This window comes from Moschus berezovskii, chromosome 21 (genome assembly GCF_049115385.1).
Source record: "Moschus berezovskii isolate FMDL1 chromosome 21, NW_MosBer_1.0, whole genome shotgun sequence".
Taxonomy (NCBI): domain Eukaryota; kingdom Metazoa; phylum Chordata; class Mammalia; order Artiodactyla; family Moschidae; genus Moschus; species Moschus berezovskii.
Genome location: NC_142480.1, coordinates 9,178,365 through 9,189,595, shown reverse-complemented (window position 1 = coordinate 9,189,595; position 11,231 = coordinate 9,178,365). Strand labels below are relative to the sequence as shown.

The window sequence follows — 11,231 nt, the reverse complement described above, 5'->3', positions numbered from 1 at the left end:
CCCAAGGAAGGGCGCTCCAGGCAGAGAGTACTGCAGGTATGTTTCAGCTGCTATCTGCTGCATCCGGGAGCCTTAGGTGACTCCATGATGCTGAAGCTTAGGGTTGGACATGAGCTGGAGAGGCCTGGGGTGGGTTCTTACCAAGCCAGGTCAGACTGTCCAGGTCACGCAGGGGGAACTTGGTCCCTGCTCTGTTCGCCCTGAAAACAGTCACTGGCTGGAGCCAGAGTCCAGGTAGGGCTGAGCCCCACTGTGACCTGAGCCAAGCAGATGAGTGCACAGGGGTATAAGAAGTCAGGGGTGCCAGATTTCACAGGAAGGGTTTCATTAAGCTCTCTCAAAGCAAAAATGAAGTGCTGATTCAGATATAAATGAGTGCGGGTTCTGACTGAGTCCGTGAGAAGTTCATTTTCAAATGGTTCCTCACCAGAGCTCTGCCCCTAGGCAGTGGACTGGCTTCAGTGATAGGCTTGGAGCCACTTTTCACCTCTGTACCCCAGTACTGAATTAATTCTCAGAGATAGAATTTTGAGTGAATTAAAAAAAAAAAAAAGCTTTGTTGTTTTTCCAGGCCATGAGGGCCACAGCAGGCTAATACCCTCAAAACTAAGTGTCCCCAACCCCCGGGGGCTTGTGAGGAGTTTTATAGTCAAGGGGCTGGGCTGCTGACAAGGATGAGGGTGCGTGCAGGGCCCGCATTTCTTCAGTCCGGAGATCATCTGGTAATGAAGGATGAGCTGTGACCATCTCTGGAACAAAGAGGGCTTCATCAGGTGGTTCACATCTTCCATTGGGTGGGGATCGTTGTTCTGCTGAAAAGGCTCAAAGATATATTATGTGTGTTCCTTGAGGGGGAACCAGGACCCTGCCCCAAGGTTGCACTGTTGTTTCTTGACTGCGCTTCCCTGGTCTTTTCATTCCCTGATTAGCATGCTAGAACCTACAATTTGGGACTCAGGGAAGGGGACACAGAAAGTCTTTTGTGCCCAACAACCCCACAGGGTCCTGCTCGGTTTCAGGCTCCTCCCAGGCATTCACTTCTGCCTATGGGATGCCTGACAAATGAGTGGATGGATGGGAGGACGGGTGAATGGGTAGATACGAGTGTGGATGAATGGAAGAGTGGGTGATTATTTTACAAGATTTAAGGATTCTTTTGCTCGGGGAGAGACCATACAATGGCACTCAGATAGATGAAAATCAGCATCTTGTGTTACTTACAGCTCCAAAGGAGAGAAGGCTTCCAGGCAGGGCCGCAGAGGGGTTGTACCAGGGACACGGAAACAGCAAGCTGGTGCTGTAAGAGAGCTTATGCACAGCAAGCAGGATGGGTTAGGCAGCTTTCTCAGGATCCCTGTGGATTGGCTAATCTGAACAGTTTTGCAAGTTCTGGGGTATGGGGTTGTCCATAGGTTTTGGGCACCTGGCCCCAGTGTGATTAGGGCAGGCATAGAGTGGCCTGAAGTGTGACAGCCCGAGAAAACAAGCAATGGGAATGTGATCTTAGCTGTTTAAGAAGAATTGCCCAGCTGTCAGCCAGGACTTCAAAACCGAGTCAAGATAGCATCCCCTTTCCCCTACCAACAAACTACGTTACAGTGGTGGATGGAGATTTCTACAGATGGATGGATGCCTATTGGAGCTCTCTCAGTCAACAGTATTTGCAGAAGCTTTGGCACTGGATTCAGGTCTTTGAGGATTTTTCATCCCGTAGATGTAGAACATCTCTCTTACATTTTTCACCCTAGAATATGTGAGCTGGAAGGAACTTTGCCAGGTCTCTGTCTGACATCCAGGGGTCTGAAGATGCTTTGGATCATTGAAGATCATGTCAATGATTTGATGAAAACTATAGATCCTCTCTCCCAGAAAAAGCACATAGTACTGTTCTGTATACCATGTCAGAGGGCGGGTAGACCCTGGCACCTCTGCCCACAGAGCCCTGCCCTCACATGGAAGTTTAGAAGCCTCAGATTAAGGAGACCCAGCAAGGTAGAACTAGTCTCTGCGCAGAGGAGTCACTGAGACTCCAGGTTGGGGAAGGGACCACAATCAAGTTTATGTGGCCAGTTTACAGCCAAGCTAAGTCTAAATCCCAGATCTCCCCATAAACCTTTCCAGAACTTCGTTTCCCCATCTCTCTGATGATGTTGTTCAGTCGCTCAGTCGTGTCCGACTCTCTGCGACCCCATGGACTGCAGCACGCCAGGCTCCCCGGTCCTTCACCAACTCCTGGAGTTTGCTCAACCTCATGTCCCTTGAGTCGATAATGCCATCCAACCATCTCGTCCTCTGTCGGTCCCTTCTCCTGCCTTCAATCTTTCCCAGCATCAGGGTCTTTTCCAATGGGTCGCTCTTCACATTAGGTGGCTAATCTGATGATCAATCAGACTCCACTGCTGGTTTGAAGAGTTGGTAGAGAAAAGTTACAAGCGGAGGGGAGACAGAAAACGGGATTTTGACCCTCCGTCTATCCCGCAGCCCCACCAGGCCCATGTTATCTTCTCTGTTTTAAAAAAAAAAGGCTTTAAGACTTTTTTTCAAAAACATCTGAAGGCCTGTGCACTTTCCAGCTTCTAAGCTTTGGGAGCGTTAAGTGCTGTGGATTGTCAGTAAGTCTCCAGGGTGAAGCCAAGAAAGTCAATCAGTGTTAAAGTAAGAGGACACCATAGCCAGACAGCCCCCCCAAAATGGCTGAGTCTCAGGAGCACAAAACCCTTCAGTGTCACCGGGAAATAGGACCAGGAAAGGTGTTCCGTCTCTGAAGATGTTTCTGAGTTTCTACTGCTGTCATTCCTTTGGAAGCATGTGGTGTGTGTGTGTGTGTGTGTTAGCTGCTCAGTCGTATCTGACTGTTTGTGACCCCATGGACTGTAGCCACCACTCTCCTCTGTCCACAGGATTCTCCAGGCAAGAGTACTAAGATGGGTAGCCATTCCCTTCTCTAGGGGATCCTCCTGACTCAGGGATTGAACCCACGTCTCCTGAATTCCATGCTGCCGCTGCTGAGTCACTTCAGTCGTGTCCGACTCTGTGCGACGCCATAGACAGCAGCCCACCAGGCTCCCCCGTCCCTGGGATTCTCCAGGCAAGAACACTGGAGCGGGCTGCCATTGGCTTCTCCACCTGCATCCCATACATGGCATTAAAAAAAAAAAAATCAGAACTCCCTTGCCTCCCTGGTCAAACTCTGCTACCTTCCGTGTAAATGCCCACTGTTTATACCCAAACTCAGACACAAAACAACCTCCTAGGGAAAACAAATCATGATTTACTGCTATAAGCATGCTATTTAGAAAAATGCGTTCGCTTGTGGACTGTGTCAGCTACCCCAACACCAGAAAGCTAGTATTTTAGGGGTCACCTGCTAGGTATCCAATTTTCACATCCATAGTTTCATTTAATTGAGAAAAGGAATGGGAAAGTGGTTAAGAAAAGACTTTGGAACCACACCGCCTGGGTTCCAGGGAGGATTAGCTGAGTGAATGCACTTATGTTTTTTCGAAGCGCCTGCCACAGTAAAAGTCATATACGTGTCAGGACTGTTCCTAATCCTCACCACACCCCCTCTGAGTGTTGTCAACATCAGCTGCATTTCAGAGTTCAGAGAGGTTAAGTCACTTGCCCAGGGCTTTTCGCTCAGGAAGCGAGGCTGAAAACCCCGGGCTGACTCGGAGCCCAGAACATGTTTGCCAACCGGAGCCTCTCAAGGGCAGCCTGTCTACACAATAGAACACTCCGCGGACTAACTTGGAGGTCTTCCACGCGGCTCGCCCTGCTCCCCCGGCTCAGAAGCCAGGAGGAGTCCTGGGCAGCTGCAGCCACCCTGCCTGGCCTCTGCAGGTCTGGGTTCTAGAAACTGTAGCCAGCCTGGCTAGGAGGGCGCTGGGCAGAAGCTGGAGTGCTGGGCTAGGCTGGAGGTGGAGGGAGGAACTGCCTAGGAGGGCGATGACATCACGACCCAGCCCTTGAAAGATGAGCTGTTCCCGCTGCCACTCCAGCTCTGCTCCGAAGGCTCCTCAGAGGACTGGGGACCTGGGGCAGCCTCGCTGGACGGGGGAGCCACGGAGGTGCCCTCGATTATGCTCCGGACAAGGTGGGTGCTGGGTGAGGGCTGGGCGGGCAGGCCCAGCACAGAAGGAGGGTGGGCAGATGGGTGGCATACCCGGGGGGCTGATCCCCAGGCTGGGAGAGAAGTTTTGTTCAGCTCCTGGGGAGCTTGGGGAAAGTTCCCTTCCTTTCCTACAAGTAACAAGACGGGTTCCCAGCAAGAGAAATTTTCTTGTTTTGTTCTAAGTGCGTCTTCTTTCTGAACTGACGAGACAGGCAGGCAGGCATGTGTTTGTGTGAGCAATTTGGCGATCTGATTTTATAGGCTCTGGGTGGATTCCTTCACTAAAGCAGGGAGAAGCGAGTGAGGTGCAGTGGGAAAGGTACGGCGTTTAGACTCCAGAATCTGGCTTTGCACTCACAGCCCTGCCTCTCGTTGGCCCTGTGTGACCCTGGACAAGTTACTTCACCTCTCTGAGCCTCAGTTGCTCATCTACTTCCTGGGGTGGCTGGAGTTACTCAGAGCACAGACGGAAGGTGCTGTAATTTCAGCCGATTCGCATTTGAGGTGGCTGTGATGATCATTCAGATAAGCTTCTCACCCTTCCTGTCGGGTCCTGGGTGGCTAGGACGGAGGGCTAAAACAGCGCCTTGGTTCAAAGCATCACTCTGCATCCAGACCTAGTTGGCACCAAGTTCTGCTCTCATGCCCTGGGCAACATGTTTGCGTCCATTTCTTTCTAGTTTCCTGAGCCAGAAAGCTGACCTGGCAGGGTGGTGGCAGAGAGAGAAATAGGTTGATGAAGTGAAGTGTCACATATGCAGTAGGCACTCAATAAATCATAGCTGTTATCAGAGCTGCCGAGGGCAGGTAGTTTTACCAGCCTGGGTCAGGGTGGGAGGTGGGCATTGCTCTCCCCGGGGCAGGTTAGAATGTGCCTCCCTGAGTCAGGCTCCCTGCATCTCCTGCCAACCTCAGGAAGTGGCAGCTCCAGCCCATGGCCCAGGTATGAGCTGTTGGGGGCGTGGGGGGCAGGGCCAACCCCGCCCCATATTCCTCCTCTCAGCAAGAGAAGGGCTTGGCTGGCTGGGGCTAGAGGGAGCGACCCCACAGGTCACTGGAGTCCTCCTGTGTTCTGTGTCCTTCTGGGCCCTGGCAGTAGTGGGAGTGGTGGGGATATTCCACAACAGCAGACCCAAAAGCTTGAAGGGCGCATTTATTGTTTTTCTCCTGCTCAGAACAGGAGCCGAACAAGGGTTGGAGCCAGAAGAAGGGGTTTTGAAAACACTGCAAATGCAGGCTCCGTGCTGGCCCCACAGCCAGGACCACAGGGTCTCATCCCTGCTCTGCCCTGAACTCAAAAAACCGCTGCAGTCATGGGCTCTGGGATCTTCACGGAACAGATGAGGAAACCGAGCCTCCGAGTCAGGATGTAACTTACCAGCAAAGCCCTTTGCTTAGGGTCTGGGAAGTCCTCAGGGTGACTTGGTGATTCAAGTCCATCAGTGATAAGAAGGAGGAGGTTCCGATGATTGACTGGTGATAAGATGTAAGGACTTGGGATCCGGCAGAACTGGGGAGATACTGTCCCATGGCATCAAGCAGGGGAAACAGCTGTGCCACGTGGTCTCTGCTAACACAGTGATTCTGTCTGGATAAAAAGTTCAGAGCGGGGCCGAGGGTAAGACTAAGGGCTGTCCTTCTGACCTGTGCCAGCTCAGGGTCTGAGAGGGTACACCTGGGGCACGGGAGAGGGGCCTGCAGACCCAGCAGGGGATTCTGGTTTTCAAAATAAAAGCAGGGATCGTGTCTGTCCTATTCACAGCCACCTTGCCTGCTCTTAAACCGTGCCTAGTATAAAGCGGGCGCCAGTCAGTATTTGCTGAATGACTAAGTAGTGCATGCATGGATGAACGGATGGATGGATAAATGAATAAGTGAATACTGACCACCTGGCAAGCACTACTAGTATACAGCATGCTACTAAGTTAAAGAAGCCAATCTGAAAAAGCTCCTATTACGTAACCTTCTGGAAAAGGCAAAACTATGAAGACAGTGAGAAGATGAGTGTTTGCCAGAGCTGGGGGCGGGAGGGGTGAACACAGAGAGCACAGAGGGTTTTTACAGCAGTGAAACTACTCTGCGTGAAATTACGGTGGTTTGGGTCTTCCCTGGGTAAAACTCCACGCCTCCATTGCGGGGTGCATGGGTTCAGTACCTGGCTGAGACATTAATGCCCCGTACGCCGCACAGCACACAGCGCGCTATGATGGTGGATCCATGTCATGATACATTTGTCCAACTCCACGGAATGTTCAACACCAACAGAGAACGCTGCTGTCAACCACAGCCTGGGCGACACCGTGTGTCAGGGTGGGCTCCCGATTGTGGGGACACAGCACTCCGGGTGCAGGGTGCTAATCTGTGCACGTGTGGAGCGGGAGGTACAAAATTTGGAAACTCTGGACTTTCTGCTCCATTTGTCTGTGTACTTAAAACTGCTCTAAAAATGAAGTGTATTTAAAATTTTTTAAACACACAGAGCAAGACTGCATTTTGAAGATTCAGAAGGCACTTAGGGTATCCCAGGGCCATGAGTTTAATGAGCGGAACTTCCTAAGACTTGATACTAAGACTCAGGATATCACCTCTGATGCCCACCCAGCCCAGGAGTCCCCTGAACTCTGAGTAACTGTCTTATTGCACATGCTTGCAGGAGCAGGAAGCTCACTACTTTTTGTCTGCCTGCTTCACCTTGGGAGGATTATAGTGTTAAAAATCCTTCCTTACTTAGACTGAAGCTAAATCCCTCTTCCACTGACCACTGGCCCACTTTCTATCTCTTGGAGTTGGACTGTATAATTCTCATCCTATGGGTCCTCCCTGAGCAAAACACCTACAGCTCCTAATCAAAACACACTTTTCAGAACAAACCCAAGGAGTAAGGTGTTCCTTTGACTCTGGGATCTCTAGGGTTCTAGAGGCTAGCAAAAAAATGTGAATTTCCTCTAGAAAAAAAAAAAATCATCACTGCACAAAGCAGAGTGGAACAAGCGTGGGCTCTGGGTTCAAATTCTGACTATTTCCTGCTGGAGAAGTTCTCTGAGCCTCAGTTTTCTCATCTGTACAATGGGGATAGTCACTCTTACTTCTGAGGATCAAGGGGTTTTAGCTCAGAGGGTGGTGATGCAGTGCAAGTAGGGTTGGGGGACAGGCTCACTGCAGGTGCCCACCTAGCAGAGGGACCGCCTTTAGGACCACCAGGGTGTTGTCTGCCCTGCAGTGGAGTCATTGCTTGAGGGGTCCCAGGGAACAGGCACCCCGCAATGCACACCCAAACTCCATATTCCTAGGCAGTGTATCTGTGGGCAGCAACAGCTGGATCCCTGTTAGTCTTCCCTTGAGGGCTTAAAATTCGGGTTTCTACTCCACACACCCCAGCACCACTGGGCCCCTTGATCTCTCTGGCCAGTGGAGCACCAGAGTGGGGGGTGGTTACAATGAATTGGCTTCCAGACCCCGATCCAAACTTGCTAGCTGGCTGAGTCACCCCAGTGAGGTCACTTTGCTTCTCTGAGCCTCAGGATAGCAGCAGCACCTGTGCTGGATACCCCATGGGGCGTTGTAAACGTAGATTGCCAGGCATCGGGCAGCCCTGGAGCTTTTGTGACTGTTGCTGTGATGATGTGTACCTGTGACATCGCGTCTCCTCTTCTCTCCTTCGGGTCCCCAGGCGACCACACTCCAGGGTGAGTGTGGCCTGACCGGGAAAGACCAGCTGTGGATCATGCTGCCCTAGCAAAGGGTTTTGTGGGGAAGCAAACTCAAGGGGAACTTGGGCCCTGTCCCTGCCCCAAGCCCCAAAGCCACCAACCCCAGACCCGTCCTCTTAATCCCCATGGCTGAGATTCAGGATCCCCAAACCCTCTAACTGGGGTTCCATCACTGTCCCTCCCATCTCATCTCAGGAACCTACAGACACACTGTCCCTGAGAACTCGGGGCCCCAGACAGCTCCCTGCCTAGCTCCCCTGCATTGGGATTTGGGGCTCAGGAAATACCATGTGGTGTCCTGCCTCCCCCACCCAACTGGAAGCCGCTCCTGGAAAAAGACTGACACAGCCCAGAGCACGGCACCCACTGGGAATACCTACACGGCAGGGGTGACACCCTGACTGCAGAGGGAGGCTTTCTGGGGTCTTTCCAGAGCCTCTGAGATCACACCTTCCAGCCAAATTTGATGAAATTAATCCCATCAAATAATTCAAGAAAAGGAAAGATGAGTTACAGGGGAAAAGTAGTTGATCGGTTAAACCAGTTCAGTTCTAGGGTATGGCTAACAGATTGGTGGTAATGTGATTGGGAAGCTTTGTAACTGTTTAGGCAGCTACATGCTTAAAATAGATATAAAAATCAGGGAATAATCTGGAAAAAAAGTTTCTTATGATTTCAGCTACATCTGAAAATGGGGGGAAAAAAAAGAAGGGAGAAGAAAAAGTGTGCTAAAGATTTTTTAAACTGAAGTATTGTTGGTTTTGGAGAAGGAAATGGAAACCCACTCCCACTTGCCTGGGAAATCCCGTGGACAGAGGAGCCTGGCGGGCTACAGTCTATGAGGCTGCAAAGAGTTGGACACGACTAAGTAACTAAACCACCACCACCACCATGGTTGATTTACACTAAAGATTTTGTCTTAGCTGGTAGAAGAGTTACTTTTCTACTATTAATGCTAACAGATGAATACAAGATGTAATATATTTGTTAAAGATAACCATTAGAAGAACTGGGGTATATATATATAATTATATATTATACTTTTAATATATTATTATAAATTATGATAAGTTAATGATAATTATGTTACTTGGTACTCAACAGAGTCAACGCATTCTAAGGAATAGTGATTGAAGTTGCCCATGCTCTAGGCCCTAAAGAAAAGTTTAATATAGCTCTCTTACAGGCTGCATTACTTGACAATACTGTGGAAATCAACGTCAAATATAGAAACTAAGCACAGCAAATCACTGTAAATTTTACAAAACACTCTTCCTCGAAACTCTTCTGTTGTAGAGCATCAAAAGTGAAGTTATAGATACTTCAGAAGTGACCAGTTATAAGAACATGGTTAATCAAATTTATGGGATGCAGCCAAAGCCATGCTCATAGGAAAATTCATGTTAAAATAATTATTATTATAAAGATTATCATATTATTTTTATCCATAAACAATAGAGATCAAAAGTCAGTGAATAATACGTTCAGTCCAAGAAGTTAGATAGACCCACAAAAAGTAGAAGAAAGAAAAAGAAGTAGGAGAAAAAATAACGGTGACAAGACAAGATGATTAATTAAAAAGGGAAGAAACATTAATATCAGTATCTCATCTAAGGGAAAACCAAAACCTGGCTCTTTGAAAATAGGGGAGGAGAAGAAACTATTAGGAAGCAATTTGTGCCTCCTGGAGAATTCAAAGTTGAGGGAGTGATGAGAGGTCACTTCATTGATGGTCAAGAGTGGCCTGCAGCAGAGCTGGGGCTCAGCATCCCAACCTTCTCAGGCCATGGGAAGGAGGTTCTGCTTGGTTGGAGGTTTCTGTCAGCCCCATGAAGATCTTCGTTCCACCCTGGCCTCCCGCTCCCTGGTGGGAGGGGAGGGGAGGGAGTGCTGGGTGGGAGGGTGGGTGTTCCATGTCCCTGAAGGCAGGAGAGCAGAGCTAAAGGCCTTGCCCGGTGCCATGGCCCAGGGCATGCTTCAACATTTTATATGTAAGTCTCATGAGATCCCATGGAGCAACAGCCTCACAGATGTGCTAAGTATTTAGCTACCTGTTCTTTTTAAAAGAGTCAGTATTTTAAAACTGGGATGTGTGAATGTGAAAGTCGCCCAGTCGTGTCCGACTCTTTGCGACCCCATGGACTCTACAGTCTGTGGAATTCTCCAGGCCAGAATATTGGAATGGGCAGCCTTTCCCTTCTCCAGGGGATCTTCAAAACCCAGGGATCAAACCCAGGTCTCCTGTATTGCAGGTAGATTCTTTACCAGTTGAGCCATGAGGGCAGTCCAAAACTGGGATATGTCACATAAAAAAACTTAGACTGCCAGCTTCTCTAGAAATGCAGATGTCTCTGGGCAAGGCTGAACTTGAATCCCCCACCTGGCCACACTCAGCTCTTTAGGTAAGACCTTGACCCTCCAGGTACCCGCTGCTCACCCAGCACGAGCATCTGCACTCAACTCCAGTACCCCTACCTTAACAGGCCCCTGTGGGCATTTGAATTCAAGACTCTGCTTTGCACCTTGGGAAGTACAGGCCTAGTGCAGGCCACCAGAGTAGAACTGAGCTATTTATAATGTGGTGACAGAACTCTCAGAGCAGATTTACGAGGGCCTGTGCTCCCCCCGCCACATCCATTCCCCACAGGCTCACTGAAAAGAAAACCCCATGTAAGGGAAAGCAAAGGCAGGCCTCTCCCCACGCCAGCCTCTGAGGGTTGAGCTATGAAACGGGCCTGTGATAAAGCTGCCGGGTGCCTTAGAGATGGGGCACTTCCCAGCCTTAAAGTAGGAACACCCAACTGTGGAGCTGAAACCGTATTGGAGGGCTTGACCCTTCCCGGTAGAGAGGGGACAAAGCTGGTGTGAAACCGAGGAAAATCTGAGCTACCCAGGATCCTATGCACATCACCTCTCCAGTCCTCTGAGCTTTCGTTCATGCTGTTCCAATGCCTACAATGCTTCTCCACACCTTCTTTGAGCTTCTTCATCTGCCTTATTCCTACTCAGCCTTTAGGATGAAGGAGTACTTCCTTCCAGGAAGTCTTCTACACCCTTCCCAGAGGGCTAGGTCTCTCCTCGGTGCCCCCACAAAGGCCTTTGGGCCCTTAATGACAGCACCAGTCATGCTGTGTTGCAGCCATCTGTGTATCTGTCTCTCCTGCAGTCCATGAGCCCCTCAAAGCCCCTCGCCTTAGCCATCTGTCTATCTCCAGCCCCCACTTCAGCGCCTAACAGAGCGTCAGGCTGCAAAGTGCAAGGGGGCCTGAAGCGCCCTCCTGGTTGTTGCAGGCTGTACTCTGTCACTGTGGGCAGAGATCAAGTTCTCCCAGGAGGCTCTTGACCTATAAAGTGAAGGGCACATCTAGATGGGGAAAGACAGGTGGTGGGTTAGACGAGGCTGGAGC

The 11,231-nt window shown here is 50.1% G+C and overlaps 1 protein-coding gene across 1 annotated transcript in view; it reads left to right on the top strand.

The window, feature by feature from the left end:
• Nucleotides 1-3,634: 3,634 nt before the first annotated feature.
• BDKRB2 (bradykinin receptor B2) overlaps nt 3,635-11,231 on the top strand; it is a 31,698-nt gene continuing 24,101 nt past the window's right edge. Inside the window, exon 1 of the mRNA XM_055418485.2 lies at nt 3,635-4,096. The gene's annotated coding sequence lies outside the window, so the exon portion shown is untranslated. The remainder of the gene's footprint in view (nt 4,097-11,231) is intronic.